Here is a 19,451-nt window from a genome sequence, read left to right as displayed (position 1 = left end):
ATGGGACCCAGTCCTGAGCCCTGGGGGACGTCACCAGCCACAGACCTCCAACTAGATCCACGCCACTGATGACAACCCTCTGAGCTCTGCCTTTCAGCCAGTTCTCCATCCACCTCACTGTCCACTCGTCTAACCCACACTTCCGGAGCTTGCCTAGGAGGATGTTATGGGAGACAGTGTCAAAAGCCTTGCTGAAGTCAAGGTACACAACACCCACTGCTCTCCCCTCATCTACCCAGCCTGTCATTCCATCATAGAAGGCTATCAGACTGGTTAAGCAGGATTTCCCCTTGGTGAATCCATGCTGGCTACTCCTGATCACCTTCTTTTCCTCCATATGCCTGGAGATGACATCCAGAATGAGCTGTTCCATCCCCTTTCCAGGGATGGAGGTGAGGCTGACTGACCTATAGTTGCCTGGGTCCTCCTTCTTGCCCCTTTTGAAGACTAAATTATTTTTTTCTGAGTTATTTTCAGAAACAAACTCAGTCATGCCCTAGAACCCTTGGAGCAGTGAATCTACGTCTTCCCATTGAAAGAGTTGCTGGTCTGGAAAAAGCTAAAAGATCCCCAAATCAGGAACTCATTGCACTAACCTCTTCCCTGAAGAAAGAGATCTCTCAGATGTACTGTCTTAAAGTACATTGCTTAAGGTAATCCTGGAATATGCTCCACTGAGGGCAATCAGCACACTCTAGAGGCATAGATACGCCGGACACAGCTTCTAGACAGAAACTGAGGGCCCAGATGTTCACACCATCTAAGCGGGAAAGCTGAGCATGATGGCAGTGTATGCTTTCCTGTGCTGCAGAAGTCCTCTGATTTGGTACCCACAGTAGCACATCCCAGGCTCAGTTTCTAGTCCCATTCTTGGTATTCTCATTCAAGGATTATGACAAGACAGCCAAAGGTGATAGCATTTTTCTGAAGGAGACTCTGGCCATCTGGAACAAGACAAGAATGTCCAAATTCATTTCACTCTGGTTTTCCTATTGCTCTACATGATTTTTAGAGTGCTATTATTTTAGCAAGTGTGCTAAATCACAAGGCATAGCTACTGAAAAAGCTTCCAAGAGCAGCAATTGTCATTACAAAGGTGTTAACATGTATACGTTATATACCCATTTTTATTATTGTTTAAGTAATTACCCCTGGAAGATGTTTCATTTCTACTGCTTAATAATTTATGCGACAAGATGGCTATCAGCTGCAGTGACACTTAACGTGAAGCAGATTATTGCCATATGAAATTGCACTAGAAGAATTGTAAGAGCATCAAAATATTTTAAAAACAAAATTTTTATTTACTGAGATTATATAATGAAGAATTACTTTTTCCCTGTTTGCAGAGTGATCCAAAAATAACATTTGCTAATAAGCAATAAAATTTTTGGCAATCTCCCATTTACACTTAGTCTTTTCTAGGTAGAATAAAATATTTTCCATTTAAAAATTGAAAACCGTCACTTTAGTAGCTATCCATGTCTAACTAATGCTTTGTTTTAGTGTGCTCAGAAATGGTTTTTCTCTCATTCTCTCCATGACAGAAGTAGAAACCAAAGGTTGTTAGATCGACTGGCAGATCTTAAGAGCTATTCATCTTCTTTTGCCTTTGCAGATATATTTTTCTTCCCTTTCCTAAAAACATATGGCTGAAAAGAAGCCCAGTGTTGACTTCTGTAGTTAACAAGCAGAAACTCTGGATTAGAATAAGTTGTGGATAAGGGCTGGGGAATTTCTCTGTCCAAAATGAAGAGTTACAGATTTAATAATGAAGTAGAGGGAGAAATATTTTAAAGGTTTAATCAAGACAGAAGGTATGCCTGAGAAAAAGTCACAGTAGTGCAAGTGTCTCTCTAAACACAAATAGATTTCAAATAACTTTCACTAGCTTTAGAAAAAAAAAGTATTTATATTGGTTCAGTGGGAATATGAATATTTAATTTAAAGAGCAGACATTAACATCTATTTCCAAAGCAGAACTGTATGGACTTTTGCCATGGTGAAGAGGATTTGGAAAACTCTGGTGCCTGCCTGCAAGTTGTGCACGTTCAGAGGTCAGACCACACGGCAGCCAGCCAGCTCTAGAAATGGCAGGAGACCATCTCACCCTTCCAGGTAGAGGCCCTATGATCTAACAGAGATAAGAATATATATAGCCAAAGGGAAATAGATGCTAAGAAGCTTGTAGATATTGCTTTTCTTCTTGGTCTGATGTTTTTAAAGGGTATGAATTATTTATTTTACTGGAAGATATGAGACCGGTTTTCTTTGTTATCTCCACGTTTCCTCTTCCTGAAAGATTTCCTAGTGCCCCATTGTGGTTATCTCTTCAGTTGCACCCTTGATAAGTTCTCTCTCACAGATCAAAATGACAGCAATTTAAATTCACTCTTTTAGTGACTTCCATGCAATGGAGAATTACCCTGCATTACCTTGTAAAGTTCTACCCGCTCAGCAGTGCATAGGATACTTTGGCAAGGCAATTCTTTTAATACTTATTCAAACTACACATTTAATCATTCTGCACAACACTTGGGAGAGCAGATACACCCACAAAAAGATTCAATAACACTTCCAGAAATGAAGAAATTCAAAAAATAAAGAAACATTATGCTTTAAATTATGGGATTTACACATTATTAACTAAGTAGAACATACTACTACTAATCTCAGACTTTCAAGAGGTCATAACTTGGCTGTCAAGAGCACGTCAGTACTCTCTCTGTCCCTGCGTGACACTTCAGATGCACATATCACCTGGCTTCCAGCTGCAGAAAGGGGAGATTTATCGAGAAAGGAGGAAGCTACACATAGTGGGAATGTCAGACCATTACTGCATAGTCTTCCGACAGCTTTTCTACAGATACAGATCCCTGTTAGGGCTGCAGGAAACGAATGGATCATTTACTAGGCTCTGGCCAGACATTAGGCTGTCTGAACAGGATGTAGGAAACTGCTGGATAGGACAGGCGAAATTGCTGGATGTGACACATAGCAACATGCAAAGCTGACAGAAGTTACAGATTATGCCATGAGGAATGGCTGGATTGCACAGGTTGTCAAAAAGAAGTTTTGTGTGAAATGGCCAAACTTCACAGATAGCTGAAAGGGAGCAGTGGGGACCTTTGGGAGAGTACAGTCTTGCAAGGTCTTAGTGTCTAGGGAACCTGTCAGATATACTAAATAAGAGTGAGATTACTTAGATAATAATATCAAAGATACCAGATTTGAGTATTGATGTAGCAAAACTGGGCCACCAGGGAATAGTAATTAGGGATGAGTTGTTTATTTGGGAGAGGACTTGGTCAGAGAAAAGGAGGTGCAAGGGCACTGAAGTGTCCGGAAACGGGAAAGTTGAAACAGTATTTCTGAATTTAAACCATTTTAAAGCCTTCCTACCATTCTCCTAGTTAGAAGACTTATAAAACTTCTTTATTTCAGTATCCTGTGTTCAACCCATATTTATAATGCTGTGTGTCAGAAAATCCCAGCATCTTAAAAGTCTTTCTATCCTGAAAGAAGCACGTCATTCTTAAATGTACTTATATTACTCCACAGCTTTTCTTGACTGATAAAGTATATTCTAAAAAGGATTTTTTAAAATTAAAACCACTAGGTGACTAAATTTTACACTGCAGGACAAAATACACCAGCAATAAAATACTTTTGGGTACATTGCAAAAAAGTAAGTAGTACAGAAAGATGTTCTTATTTAAAATGAGGAGTGCAGTATGTTAGAAGCTGGCTGTGCAATTGCTTTGGGGGAAAGTCTGTAAGTCATCTAAAGGGATTCTGCTGCCATTAAAAAAGCTATTGGAGCTTATATGTTCTTCTGCTTGCTGATATGCACACAGCCCATATAGCAGTCACAGCCTGGTATTTCCTTTGGGACCAAGTCTTCACTTTGCAGTCCTATATATTCAAGCTTTGAATGCTGAAGCATCATAAAAATGAAAAGCAAACAAACAATAAAGCCCTCAAACATATTGACAGAATTTAAAAAGAGGAAATTAAGCTGCCAGGGCCTGATTGCTCCTTGCAGGGCATTTTGTAGGTTTGCTTCATTACTAACAACTGAGATCCACTCCATCATGCCCTTCAGATCAGCACCTGACACACATTTTCTGCTGTCAAGGCTGCCTCAACAATTTTCCTCCTCAAAACCCCAGATTTCTCCTGCTGCCAGACTTTCCTTTTCACTTTCCCAGTCTCTGCACACATTCAGATTACTTCCACCCTCAGACATGTTCTAATCATTCCCACCTTAAAGATGACCAACATCAATGTCCACCTTTTCCTGTTTCCCTCCCTCTTTTCTTTGCTTACCTCACTGAAAACATGATCTTTAGCTGGAGCAGTAACCATGGAGTTCAATACTCATGACATGCCTTCCCTAAGCTCTTTAACCGAGTCGTCTCTGGCTGTAGAGTATGTACTCTACTTAGCGTTGCAGAGACCATGACTTCCCACACAACTGCGTAGCACCTGCTGCGGCAGGCCTTGCTCTTTACAGGAACAAGACAGCACTATATATTAAATGAAACCATGGTGCAGAATTTTGCCTGCTATCCAGGCCAACTCATTTCCAGCTTGCCAACATCCCATTACTTCACCCCATCCCCAGACAATCACTGAAATACTTTGACAGTAGTCAACAAGGAAGTTCACAGACATCTCATTTTTTTTTATACGGTTTTTCTTGCCTCAAGGTTACCACACGTTCCCACCTTGTCTTACTAGTTAATATTTATATATTGCCTCTCAGTAGCCCCTCACTAGTCCTTAGGGCTTTTTGTTTCCATGTGCAACATAAATGGGCTCCTGACCTTTCACTGAGATTTCTCAGTGCTGCCACAGAACAACTTTACTAATCTGTAACACTTTAGAGGTCCAGGCATTGAGGGCTGAGTATGGAGAGGTACAGCCTCCTTTCAGTTAGCTTGTCTAGATTCATATTACTCTTAGTCAGGGCTTGTAGCCACAGGCCAGAGGAGAAATAGATCTGTGGCATAATGTTTATTGCTGCCATTTTGACTCTACATTCTGGGAAATTAAGGCTGAAAGGAAATGATTAGCTTCTCCTTGAAAACTTAGGAGTTGTTTATCTCGGGACTAAGCTTGCCTTCCCAGGCAAAGAAGCTGTGAGGAAAGAACGTCTTTGAGAGTGAATTACTAAAGGCCACTGGCCAAAAGCCACATTGGAATGCAGTCATCGAACTGAGCATCAGGGAAGGAGCAGGATGGAAAATTCAATTTTATGATCTCTACCTCCCGAATGAAGCCCTGAATTTGAAGTTCACAGTACTGATCTAATTAAAAGAAGCAGGGCGGGAATTGGCATGTGCATGTGCAGATGAGAGCAAAGACCTGACACTATGGTACCCACATAGCAATGGGCTGGAAATGGTGGTGTTGCTAAAACAAATGGCCTGTGAGCTTCACCAGGTGCCAGAAGAGCAGAATGGATGGAAGCTCCTCTTTCCTTGAGGATCACAGCTAGAGTTGGATCTCCGCCTCACCCAGATCCATTTCCCCCTATTTACAAGCATTCAGAGCCAAAAATCCTTATGTTCCCATCTGCAATCACTCCATCAGTAGCACAGTTATTAGCACAATTATTAATAGCACTGAAGAACTGCATAGCTCTGACTTTAGCAGTTCCAAGACAACCCTCAGATCCACATGGTTTTTGGAGTCATACAGATCTTTTTCAGGACAACATTTTTTTCCTTCAAATACACCATTTTTTTCAGCAGCAACAAAAATATTTCTGTGGGAACAAAGTGGAAAAGAAGGAAAAGTAGCATACATCAAGCATATTCAAAGCACTATTTTCAAATTACATTTAAAAACTTTTTGAAGAATCGTAATCCGTGATGGACACTTCTTAAAGCCTACAGTCAGGATGAAACATTTCAGTGTTATCAAAAGAAGACAGTTGTATAGGCCTGAAATTTACCTTTTTCAAAATGTTCATTTTGAAGCTGGGTGTTTGGGAAGTTTTCTTTTATTCACTTTATCCTCCTGTTTCAGAACAAACTCTTTTCCCAACTGACAAAATTTCCTGGGAAGTAGATCACCCAATTCCCCCATGGCTCTACCTTAAAAATAAGCATGTGGAAACAGAAAAAGAATTAAAGGTAGTGTAAGGCAGCATGATTGCAATTGCAATGCAACACCAAGGGATAGATCATTGCTTGACACCTGGCTGGAACGTGAGATTTGATTTCTCTCTCTCAGTCCTGCCTTTGCTGCACTGGCTGTCCCAAAAGGAAAATCCTCCAGCCAGGGTTCTTCCCCCTATGCACGTTGCCACTGTGAGCCCTCCCAGAAGATCACAGCCCAGAATATTTATTTGCCCATGCAGAAATTGAAGCACAGGCAGCTCCGCCTGAACGTGAGGGGGAATTTCTTCCCTGTGAGAGTGACGGAGCACTGGCACAGGTTGCCCAGAGAGGTTGTGGAGTCGCCTTCTCTGGAGATCTTCAAGGCCCGCCTGGATGCAACCCTGTCTGACATGCACTAGGTGACCCTGCTGAGCGGGGAGGTTGGACTAGATGATCTCCAGAGATCCCTTCCAACCTTACTGATTCTGTGACTCTATGATCATGAAAAGCCGGCGCGGGGGGCACAAATCTCCATTTTAACATAGTTGGAGCAGCCATTTACAGGAATAATTGTTACGTGCTACATTTCCAGTTTGCCTTGCATTTCACACAGGTAGAAATGGCTAATCCAGACATGACAGCCAGGGCCAGTGGCGCAATGGACAACGCGCCTGACTACGGATCAGGAGACTGCAGGTTCGACTCCTGCCTGGCTCGACCTTTTCCTTTGTACAGCTTGGCCACAGTGGAGGTGGCAGGGACAGTGCCCTGTTTTCTCCTTGGTGGCCACCATCGCCTGCTGTTTCTCCCAGTCAGCTCCAGACATTTATGGATGACATCAAGCAGCAGAGTCTGCAGGAGCGGAGTCTTACCCACAGCAGAGGACAGTCAGGGACCACTGCATTTGAGACCATTACATCTGATCTCACTGTGGACACACAGAAGGACTGATGCTTTGGCAGACTGTGTGCCCCACATGCAAATGCTGGTAAGAAGGATGAGGCACTAAAGGAGGAGGACAGGAGGGAGAAAGGAATGGAGGAATGAAGAAGGAGAGAAGGAGGCTGCAGGCACAAGTTGCAAAGAGAAGCCTGACAGATAACAGTTTTCCTGACAAAACTCCAATAGAAGAAGTACATAGAATGTGGAAGAGGGGACAGGCTACTTCAGAGGATAAAAGAATGTGATCAGAGTATGTAGAGATGTGGTAAGGAAGGCTAAGGCCCAGCTGGAATTGAGTCTGGCAAAGGATGTCAAGGACAACGGGAAGGGCTTCTTCAAATACATCAGCAGCAAGAGGAGGACTGGGGAAAATGTGGGCCCACTACTGAATGGGGCGGGTGACAGGGGATGTAGAGAAGACAGAATTACTGAATGCCTTCTTTGCTTCAGTCTTCACTGCTAAGGGCAGCCCTCAGGAATCCCAGAGCCTGGAGATGAGGGAGAAAGTCTGGAGAAGGGAAGACTTTTCTTTGGTTAAGGAGGATAGGATTATAGATCTTCTGGGCAAACCTGATGTTCACAAATCCATGGGCCCGGATGGGATGCACCCACGGGTACTGAGGGAGCTGGCGGATGTTGTTGCCAGGCCGCTCTCCATCATCTTGGAAAGGTCCTGGAGAACTGGAGAGGTGCCTGAGACTGGAAGAAAGCCAGTGTCACTGCAGTCTTCAAGAAGGGCAAGAAGGAGGACCCAGGCAACTATAGGTAAAGTCAGCCTCACCTCCATCCCTGGAAAGGGGATGGAACAGCTCATTCTGGATGTCATCCCCAGGCATATGGAGGAAAAGACGGTGATCAGGAGTAGCCAGCATGGATTCACCAAGGGGAAATCCTGCTTAACCTGTCTGATAGCCTTCTATGATGGAATGACTGGCTGGGTAGATGAGGGGAGAGCAGTGGACATTGTGTACCTTGATTTCAGCAAGGCTTTTGACACTGTCTCCCATAACATCCTCCTAGGCAACTCAGGAAGTGTGGGTTAGACGAGTGGACAGTGAGGTGGATGGAGAACTGGCTGAAAGGCAGAGCTCAGAGGGTTGTCATCAGTGGTGTGGAGTCTATTTGGAGGCCTGTGGCTAGTGACGTCCCCCAGGGCTCAGGACTGGGTCCCATCCTGTTCAACTTCTTCATCAGTGACCTGGATGAGGGGACAGAGTGCCTCCTCAGCAAGCTTGCTGATGCTACCAAGTTGGGAGGAGTGGCTGACACACCAGAGGGCTGTGCTGCCATTCAGAGAGACCTGGCCAGGCTGGAGAGCTGTGCAGAGAGGAACCACATGAGGGTCAACAAGAGCAAGTGTGGAGTCCTGCACGTAGGGAAAACTAACCCCATGCACCAGTACAAGCTTGGGGCTGACCTTTTGGAGTGCAGCTCTGCAGAGAAGGACCTGGGAGTGCTGGTGGATGACAGGTTGACCATGAACCAGCAATGTGCCCTTGTGGCCAAGAAGGCCAATGGTCTCCTGGGGTGCATTAGGAAGAGTGTTGCCAGCAGGTCGAGGGAGGTGATCCTGCCCCTCTCCTCAGCCCTGGTGAGGCCTCATCTCGAGTCCTGTGTCCAGTTCTGGGCTCCCCAGCACAAGAGAGACATGGAGCTACTGGAGAGAGTCCAATGTAAGGCTACAAAGATGATCAGAGGGCTGGAGCACCTGCCCTATGAGGAATGGCTGCGAGAGCTGGGCCTGTTCAGCCTGGGGAAGAGCAGACTGAGGGGGGATCTGATCAATGTGTACAAGTACCTGAAGGGAGGGTATCAAGGAGACAGGGCTGCACTCTTTTCAGTTGCCCCACGTGATAGGACAAGAGGCAATGGGCAGAAATTGAAGCACAGGAAGTTCCACCTGACCGTGAGAGGGAATTTCTTCCCTGTGAGAGTGACGGAGCACTGGCGCAGGTTGCCCGGAGAGGTTGTGGAGTCTCCTTCTCTGGAGATCTTCAAGGCCCGCCTGGATGCAACCCTGTCTACCATGCTCTAGGTGACCCTGCTGAGCGGGGAGGTTGGACTAGATGATCTCCAGAGGTCCCTTCCAACCTTACTGATTCTATGCTCCTATGATACCTATATATAGATATATGTACTTACAAAAGCAGATGTCGAAAATGTCTATGTTTTTAATGAAAATGCAGAGGGAAAAGATATCTTTCTTAGTCCTACAGTAATATTTAAACAGCCTCTTGTCAGCCTCTGTTGCCAAAAACTTGCCCTCCAGAATTACTGCAGAATGTCATCTCTTATTTAGAAATAGTATTTACAGAAGAACAGCAAACTTTTTTTTTTTTTTTTTTTTTTTTTTAGTTCTTTCTCCATTGGGCTTTTACCTAAAATTTTCTTTCTATGCAGCAAGATTTATGCAAGTGTCACAGCTGTCTTTTATTCAATGCACTTCATATAATTAGAGCATTTCTGCTTGAAATCTGTCAGACTGACAGCAATGGCCCAAGTATCTGAGACACCAAGCATGAAATCCTTTAAGGCACCACAGATACCTCCAACCTAGGTGATAGATGATCTATCACAAGTGATCAAGGATAATGAGTTACCACTCATCTTCTGACCACTGGTAAAGGACAAGGTGTCATCTCCTAGCTCAGAGATTGCCAAGTGAAAGGCATTTCCTCGAACTATTTCACATGTATCTCACTTTTAAGCTTCTTTCACATTACTCTCTTTAGGTATGTGGCAGGTGTCTCATAATGGCATACTTATTTATTGTGTATTCAGTGCTCACTGGAGTGAGATGTGTGTTCAGCTGTGTGACGCAGTGTAAAGTCTGTTGGTAAAGTTTTATTATAACCTCTGAAAAATCTCTCCCTTTAATGCTGCCTGAAATAATCACATATTAACTCTTCCCCAGCATCCTTACATACTGTACCAGCTGTTTTTTAACATCCACACTTTTGTATTAATAATATTCTAGACTTTATGTGTAGAATATTGCTGACAGTACAGGAAAACAGCGCTTTCCAGCTCAAAATATCTGTTCCCCAAAGATGGAACTATTCTTGCATGGAAAGACAGTATTAGACCTATTCCACCACTGAAGTCCTATTTATATTTTGAGGAGTGAATCTGTACATAGACTTTGAGCTGGCCTTTACACAGCAGCTTGTCTCACACTGCATGTTCTTCCATCCTCTCCTGTCAGTGGCATTAACACTGCAGAGGAATGCAGCAGAACAGGAGGACTTCATCTACCAATAAACTCTTCATCTTTCTGAATATTATTAAGTACTCTCAAGCAGAGTTAGTTTTCCTGAAGGGCCCCAAAGTACTCTGGAGAGCCATAGATTGTCTGTTAAGCTGGTTGTCTCTTTTAATCTCTGGACTGGCTTGGACTGTACTTAATAACATATATTCATTTCTGGGAAAATAATTATATCTTATTTCCTAGGCTCCTCAATAACTTCTTTAGTGCCATATACACCTCAGGGAAAAGGACATAACCAGCTGAATTCTTTTTAACAGGAGTTATTGTGTCTGCCCATACTGATAGAAAAGCAATTTTGAAAAATATGAAGATAGATCAATGGATTTTTAGTCCTTCATTCTGGAAAATACGTTACTCACTTTTTGGTATGTGCTCTGCATACCTACTCAAAGGGACTTGTCTCTTAGCGGTACTCACCCATTTTCTAACAACAACGGTATCTGAACCCCCTAATATCTGTAAGCTCTATTACATTCAGATTACTAGTGGGAACTGAGACTCAGAAGTTACATGTCTACCAGCAAACTGTGCCAGAGTCTTGTCCTCTGGCCCCGAGGCCAAGTGACATTCTCTAACCAGCTCCATATGCTTAATCTTAATCTTAATCTTCCTTAGCCTCCATAACAGGGTAACACATCCAAATTGCTTTTCAGAATCACTGCAGTTTGGAAAAAGAGGGAATATCAGAAATGACAATACAACAAGAAAAACTGTTCTACTCTGAGGATGATTAAAAAAACTCAAAGAGGGCCCAGAGGGACTGTGGAAACTCCATCCTTGGCATCCGATGTTTCAAGCATCAGGTTAGACCAGATGACCTCTCAAGGACCCTTCTCACCTAAGTTATTCTAGGGATGGTCCCAGGCCTTTGCTGACTTCCAAAGAGTGTCTGGGAGTTTTTTGGGAGAGTGTAGCTGGTCCAGCAAATCTATGCCAAAGGTTTTCCAAAAACTTAACAGTAGAGAGAATCAAGTTCTAGTGCCTTTGAATATTCCCTGCTGCCTGTTAATTCATTAGAAAAAATGTAGACACAGATGCTGGCATTCCCAAAGTTGCAAAGAAAGTCTGTAGCAGAGTAGGAACTTCACTGTCCACTCTCCTAATCCAAGAATACTCCATATCAGCTGATACATTCCTCCTTTCTCAAGAAGTTAGCTTGCTAGAGCATCTAGCTGAGGTAAAATCTTGACATAGCTTTTAGCTATTATTTTAAGCTCTAGCCATTCCTTAAGTAAGTGAAATTAAGAGATCTTAAAAGTTCAGGTGCTCCAGGCAGTACTGTTGATGAGTACTTTTCAGAATCTGGAGGTAAGTGAACAACCTTCAGTCACAAAAAATAATATCAGAGATCTTAAATAAAGGCCTTAACCCTAAATTTTACACTTCACTATATGGTTTTAAATATTCCAAGAAAGTCTGCACCCAGATTTGTTTGTAATACTGGTCTTCTGGCATATCTCCACAGCCTCTTTCAGGCACTTTCTTTGTCTCTGCTCTAGAATGGCTGGATGCTCGTCAGCTCTCATTTGAAAGTGATGGGAATAACAGTGTAATGCATCTCAAGAGTAAAGTTCTGCCTAATGCTGCCAGCTACTGGATCAGCATGTGTCAGCATCAGAAAAACCTTGTAGACATACTATGCTTCACATTTCATGGTTTTTTGAAAGGCATAATGAGGGGCAAATTGTGGTCTTTGTTTGTGCAATTACAGTAGTTATCACTTTGAGATCTATGGACGAAAAATGCTCTGCCATAATTATTCTTCTTTCATGTACAGAAAAAAATAAGGTAGATCAAGGTGAAATATCTACCTAAAGGCACCCAATCCACAAGTGGCAGATCCAGGAGAGCCTGCTCTGCTAAGTGCCAGAATGCAACCAATATAACTTCTGTTTCTCTCATTTGAATGAACTATTTCCTTGCTTTACAAATAGAACTATTTACTCTCACGGTTCATCTTTCCCCTGTGAGTGAGTTATATCATTTGGTTAGGAAGTCAGACTTTGTCCCTTGACACCATGGACAGATGGCCATGTTAGTGGAATCCCTGTGAGTGGAAATGCTACTATTCTCTTGGTCCCTTGTACCAAAGAATATTTATTACCCGTCTTACATTTGTTTTCTTTGCAGCTCATGCACATTGCACCTTTCCAGAAGAGTGTTTGGATGTAGCTGAAAAAGGAACAGCTACCTCTAGATGCTGGCTTACAGGCATACAGTGGTTCAGCAGTACATGAAACAGCAAGGACAACAAAACAAGCTGGATAATTTTCCTATATTAAAAATAAACAGGGAATAACAGTTTACATTGAAATAAGCATATTCAGCATGTTCACATATTATATTCTAATTACTTAATAGCTTTAACTTTGTTAAATGGTGCATTTTATAGCACACATTCAATCTTTCTTACATTGCACTGATGATGCTGACAGCAGCGAGTAATTGATCTGGGCTGTGCTTCAGGTACTCAAGTAAATCTTGATCTCTCTCTCTCTTCTTCACTCATTCATTCAATCAATTCCTCCATAGTTTTAATTGACATTCCCTTTCTTTCAAGGGTTCCCAAACTTTTTTCTCCAAAAATGCTTTGTCATTCAACTCTATTCTAGACACCTTCCATTTTGCACACTTTCATCTTCCTTTTTTAGCTATAGACATAACAGGGATGGATGGATGAAATAATAGTTGCACCTTGGTTGTGTAAATCTCAAGTTTTTTTAAGACCCCTAAGAGCAAGGAATGAAATTCACTGTAGTGAATTTATCCCTCAGGGAAGAAGGGAAGTTACAGTAGCAATTACTCTATTCCCCCCCTTTTTTTTTCCTACAGCTGAGTATCAGAGACAGTTGCACAAAATAATCTATTTTCCTTGACTTTTGGATGCACGAAGACTAATGTTCAGGGCATAATTTCTCCTGATTAGATCACTTACTCTGACATTCCTTATGACTGCAATAAGCATTTAAAGTATTTTATCTACTCTGTTTTGGCTTTTAAAAAGGCAGTGATCCACTGTTTTAAGCTATGCTTCCAAAGGCTGTATGTTGCTGGATCTTATGAAAAGCTTTTTTATCAATGGTTAGAAAATAACTAGCAGAATTATGATTCTTACTCTTTAAAAAGATTTGAAATGATTCTTGTATCCTAGAAAGGAAGTTGAAAGTTAAAGCAGAATAATTTTAAGTAGGTTCTGATTCATAAAGTTTCTCTGATATTAAATCCTGTTCTTAATTGGGCTGCTGGCATGACTGTACAATGATGAAGCCCTCTTGATCAGTGTGAGTTGGGCTAAGTATGCAAGCGTGCACTATAAAGTCATCATTGGTAAAGACAGATTGCAGCTTTAGCTTTACTGGAGTGTGTCTACCAAGCCTGGTGTATATGTAATTGCCTATTGTCATTCTACAATATTTGATCTTACTAAATCTGTACAATAATCAGGAACTCTCAAAGTGGGGAGTATGATCAGTGCAATATAATGCACAACATAAGAGTCAGCCATTGAACAACTATAGTATCAGTACAAGATGACCAGTTATGAATAGTATGTGCACTTTTGAGCTGGCAATTGATTAATTTTAAAATGATTTCCTCATTTAAGCATTCCACTCGGGGATGTTTTAGAGAAGGCTGAAATAACTTAAAGCCCCTCTAAATATTGAGTTTGTAATAGTGCTTTGATTACATATACATAACAAAGGGCAGTCTAAGCATTTTATCACAGGCCATCATTAATATCACTTCTGTAACAATTCAAGATGATAATGGAAATACACACCACAAAATAATATTAATACATTCATTTCAATAGCTCCTCAAGCCCCAAACACAGATGGAGTTAAATCTGCTGGGCCAGATGTTACAGAAACCATCAAAGCAGACAGGCCTTTTAAATAAAGAACTCTTTTATTAGAAGCTGTTTATTTTTAAAGTTTTTTTTAATTTAAAAACAGGACAGCAAAGAGCACACAGAACTGAGGCTCAAGGGAAGCAAAGAAAACAAGATGTGTAGATTTGCTTGATTTTTAACAAGTTATCTTTCAGTTAGGCTTGAATGTTCACCCTTATCGCAATCAAATAATACATATTTGAGCCAGATTGACTCCCCCAGCCACATACTTACCCCTAGCACAACTTCATTATTTTTTGGGGGGGAAACGGGGAAGTATAAAACACAATGTACCAGGTTTTCCAGTTCATTTCCATCCTCTTAAGCCAACTACTGCTAATTAGCACAGTGACAGTACTCTTACATTTTACTATGCCCTTCATATCCCAATAACCTTTTTCTTTTCTTTATGGTGTTAATGTTTCGATATTACACAATTTTATTCAAATTTGCCACCAGCAAATCATAACATATCTCATTAGAAATGCAGGAAACTTGCGTACAGATTGCTCTCAATTGCCATATTTCTATAAATCCAGGACCAAGAATTAGAGCCCCCACTTATCTCACAGTATCAAGGCTTTCCCCTAAAGCATTGTAAATCACAGTCCATCTTCTTCAGCCTGACGATTGTCAATACCAGCAGCTTGGTATTTTCTTTTACCTCTCACCATGCCAGTTCATCACAAACCCCTCACAGCACCAAAGCCCTTCCCTGCATTAGGACCCCATATGCTGTAATTCAGCAAAAAGGCATCTATCTGCCAGGTCTCTGAAAGACTTTTAGTGAAATGACCTTAAATGCTCAGATGATATTTACCTCCTCAGACAGCTACAAGGCTTGCCAAAAAAAAGTAGGAAAACTGCATTGTCAGCTCAAGTCTGCCTTAAGAGGGCTTTAACTCACAGCTCATACATCCTAGAGCAGCATCTCAGCCCTGAGTCTTCCAGGAGCTTCGTAATCATGTGTCCATCGAGCTGTTCAGAGGTTGTGGGGCTGAGCAGTCCCTTTATAGACTTCCTTCTCCAGTCATTTGGGCTGGGGAGTCAAAGGTGACCTTGGCCTACTACAGTTGGTTGCAGAAACTGTCATGCATTTTGAGCACTTGGAAAGTGGGACACATAGGTTTGGGTCAACCTTTGACTCTACTGTTGAAAAAGTCATACTGTTTCCACTCAGTTCTGCTTACATCTCCTCAAAATTAAAATTACAAGAGGAACCTTTCTGAGTTGGAATGGCTTTGCTTGTTATTAGCTGTGCTGGCTGAACAGACACATCATGTATTTCAGTTTGTTGCAAAGTATTGGGAGATTTGGGAATAATAAATTTTTCCTTCTGTTTATTATCTTCAAGGAATTGTTCTAACTTGTAATGTTCTGTTCACTAAAAAGAGTAATTATAAATGACGAGATTCTAAAAAAAACTCTTCTAGGAGTAAAAGTTCAAGCACACAGTAAGACTGAATTCTCATTAAGCTCTATTTTTGTCTGTGACTTAATTCACTCAGATACCTCAGAACTCAAACAGCTGACTATAAGAACCACATTGGGAACATCCTTTTTAATAGCTGTTTCCTCTTTTTTCCCACCCTAAAGTTGCTTTGCTAATAATATTCAAGATTCAAAGATTCTTTCAGGTGCTCTGCTCAAATATTATACCTTAAATGTCTATCTGTTATGGGGGAAAAAAAAAGTCCAGGAGCAATAAGACACAGAGCATTTTCTTTTAGATCCGAGAAATAAAATTATTCGTATATCCAGCCTAAACCTCATAAAACTTTTAGAGAGATAAAATCTATTTTAGTAGTTATTTCTAAGTTTCTCAAGTTCTAAACTTCATCTCCTGTGAATACTGTGCATTAGCTGTCAGAGAATTAAGAAGTGAATGCAGAAATGTGTAAAAAAAGCCACAAAATAAAGAGTATTTTGATCCTAAATTATGAAAATGTTGGAGGGTTGTCAAGTTCATTTCCTTTGAGGGGAATAAAAGGAGAAATAGTTGGGAAAATGTAAAATATGCAGAATCCACAATGGGGTAGCAAAATCAGCATCCATGGCCTCACTTACAACTTCCTACCCTGAGGAAAGCACATACATGGGTATCTTCCCATTTATATCTGGCTATTTTTGTCACTTTGACCCTTCCAGGTAGGCTGCACTGTTCTGATGACAGGGGAGGACTGCATGCCTTCAGATCTCACCCAGCTCAACGTCCATTCCATGTGCGCACACTGCAAGGCAGCTATTTCCTGGAAACATCACAATTACTGCATCCACATAGATCAGTGTCACAGTCAGGGTCCAGCCAGCAAGTGATCACACGCAGAGTCTTGGCCCCTGGAAAACAGCACACCAAAAACCAGGTTACTAACATTAGACCTTTTTATGCAATGTCCCCTTTCAGGTTAGTTGCCTTGAGTGGCTTGATCCAGGCCACAAGCTTTTCTTGAGGTTCCCACTGCACAAAATTCACGGGGCTGGAAAGCAGATGATGGATGCAGGCTGGAAGATGAATGAATTGTCCTTGCAGTCTCCAATCTATTACCTCAGTCTACAGCATCTGGAGTACATATAATTACAAATTTCACTGCAATGTGCATTCCTAACTTCAGCAGGCAGCAGAGTTTTGCTGTGTGGCATAAGCAATGGTAATACGACTAAATCTTATCAGCTTTAGAAATGTTCCAACCACATAGCTACAGAGATGAATGTTAAAGGTATGCAGCTCCCACCTAAGGACCTTTCTGTTCAGAGCAGAGCAAGAACAGAAGCTGCAGAGCAAATATTCTTCAAAATCCACAAGTTTAAGTGTTACCATAGATGACCTTCTGCTTTACAAAATACTATTACTTTTCTCCAGGTGAGCATAATCTTAGTAGAACATGGTAACAAAAATATATGTTCTATAATTTTCAAAACACCCAATGTGCTATAACCATGTAAGGTTGGGACATTTTTCATTTCATCTGTTATTGAAATTATGGGCAATCCAGAAATCCCTTCCCTAATGGCCGAAACTGGATTTATCATCAGACTTAGACAACAAGAAGCCACATATTGAAAGTTTGTTCTGGCAGATAGCAAAGTTTCGTTGAATCTGCAGAGTGATGCCAGCGCCTGTCTTTAGCTTTGCTTCCTCGCTCCTTCCAACCTGTCTAGTAAGTGAAGGAACCTCATTAACAACTAATCAGCTTCTCTTGGACTCTGACGCCTGTGTGTATTTTGGAAGGCTTCTAATTATGGATGGCTTCATCTAAGAATGTATTAAATGCTTGACAGATTTGAAAGGAATTCATAACAGTATAATTAGCTTGATAGCTCTTTGGTCATGAAGCAGCCTATCACTTTCCTCGTGATGGTGGTTTAGATAACAATTTTTAAAATATAATAGCTGCTTAATGATTGATCTGAGACTTTTAGATATTGCTTAGAATAAATTTCTTGCAGACCAAAATCTTTTGTCACTAACAATTTCTGGCCTCATCTTCACCACATACAGTTTTCAGTCAAGAAGATTTTACACACACAAGCAGCACACAACGAAAAGAAGCCTTTCAGACTGGTCCTTTCTTGCGCATGAGCTAAGCAAATGGTTTACGATTTATGGTAGCTGTGATATGTGATAGGAGAGCATCTGGATTAGGGAGACCTGTCCAGACAACAGACCCAGAGGCAACAGCTGATTGACTTATTGGTCACCTTATTGGTGACAATGTGTAGTCTAATGCCCTTCTGTTGCAGATCTGCCACCAAGCTCTGAGTTCAGTCATGGTCCATTCCAAGGCACATTACTAATAATGCTTATAGTGCCACAGAGTCCAATCCCCAAAGTTATAGAGCTATTTACTTTACTGCATTTCTAGCACAGGGCATCCTCACACAATCTATTTCAAAAGCTGAGTGAATAACATTTCATTTCAGCGGTTAATCTGCAGTAGCAAGTGAAGGGAAAAGAAAGGGAAATCTGGTTCATACCAAACCAAATTATTCTTTTCAATGAAAAATCAACAAGAAAAACCCTCAGAATAATAATCTGGTCTGCATCAAACTAAAATAAATGTTTCATTTCATTTCAGGTTATTAATGTCCTTTGTGTTTTTTTTTTTTTTTATTTATTTAATCAATTTTAGCCAAGCTGTTGTTTCTAAAAGAAATCCAGGTTCCCCTTTAAATCAAAACAAGATGTTTAACATTTAAACCATTTCTACCTTTTCTGATAAAACTACTTATTACAGTTTCACAAAAAGCTTCGTTCCCTCTGCAACTCATTTCCAAACAAATTCACTATTAAAAACAACATATATATAAGCATAATTTGTCTACTTTCTTTCAGAATATTTTCAAGTTAGGATTCTTTGGCTCACCGCTAAAAACAGTTTGTGTCCATATCTGTCACTTTCCCTGCAATGAGGGAGTCTGAAATATCCCTAATGACTAGACATGTCTATTTAGTTCTTCCTTGCTGGCTGGCAAGCTGCTTACAGATCCAAACGTGGGCTGGAGTTAGGAGCAGCCTTGTCTGCTGCAGTTCTGACTCACTTTCTTGGCCCAGCTTCAAACAGTTGGGGAATTCCTTGGAGGATGTATGCGTCAGCATCACAGCTTCTTTGCACTGCTTAAAATGGGGTAAATGGGGAGCCTAAAAATGCCACTGGAACAAGTCTTCCCACAGCCACCTTTATGGACTGCATACAAATGATTTAGAGATGCCAGCAGCAACAGCACCAAAAAAGGCCTCCGTGTAAGAAGCTGCACAGATCCTTCTGCCACTACACTGCTTAATATTCTGTTCAGTCAGTTTCTATCCATTTATATATGTATTTTTGCCTACAGAGAGCAAAGAAAAAGCTTTTTAATTTCCAGACTAGGCAGAGATAGGTGTTCTGCCTAGAAGGGATTCTTGTCGGGCTGCTACAGCTTCCCCGAAGGTAACACAAGACAACAGACAGCAACGAAGCGCTTACCAGGCCATGGCCAAAAAGGATCTGTATCCCACTGACATGGGGTTTGTATCTCTTGCACATGGCAAGGCTGCTGGGCTGGACCAAGAGAGAGCTCCCAACCTTAGCAACTGTTCCTCCTCACCACTCATCAACATACAAGACTGTAAAGCATTTTGGGAAGGAAAAAGCCCTTTGCTTTGTATCACTGATAATGAGGCTTTGTCCAGACTAAAGCTAGGTAACAAGCCTTGGTTGATTCACTTTTCACCCAGATGTGGAAATCGATGTTGTCATAT

At 41.4% G+C, this 19,451-nt stretch overlaps 1 long non-coding RNA gene and 1 other non-coding gene across 3 annotated transcripts in view; one reads left to right on the top strand and one right to left on the bottom strand.

The window, feature by feature from the left end:
* Positions 1 to 19,451, bottom strand: part of LOC134138011 (uncharacterized) — a 52,581-nt gene that overhangs the window by 21,732 nt on the left and 11,398 nt on the right. The window contains exon 3 of one of the 2 annotated variants that reach the window (XR_009957797.1): positions 16,414 to 16,549. This is a non-coding gene — a long non-coding RNA (uncharacterized LOC134138011). Of the gene's footprint in view, positions 1 to 15,624; positions 16,550 to 19,451 lie in introns of those variants that run through there. The other variant, XR_009957796.1, reaches the window with a different exon arrangement.
* Positions 6,755 to 6,827, top strand: TRNAR-ACG (transfer RNA arginine (anticodon ACG)). Its single transcript has one exon. It is a non-coding gene; the product is annotated as a tRNA-Arg (tRNA).

The sequence above is a fragment of the Rhea pennata genome, chromosome 3 (genome assembly GCF_028389875.1).
Source record: "Rhea pennata isolate bPtePen1 chromosome 3, bPtePen1.pri, whole genome shotgun sequence".
Classification (NCBI taxonomy): domain Eukaryota; kingdom Metazoa; phylum Chordata; class Aves; order Rheiformes; family Rheidae; genus Rhea; species Rhea pennata.
The sequence above is the reverse complement of the archived record's forward strand: the minus strand, read 5'-3'. Positions and strand labels throughout refer to the sequence as shown.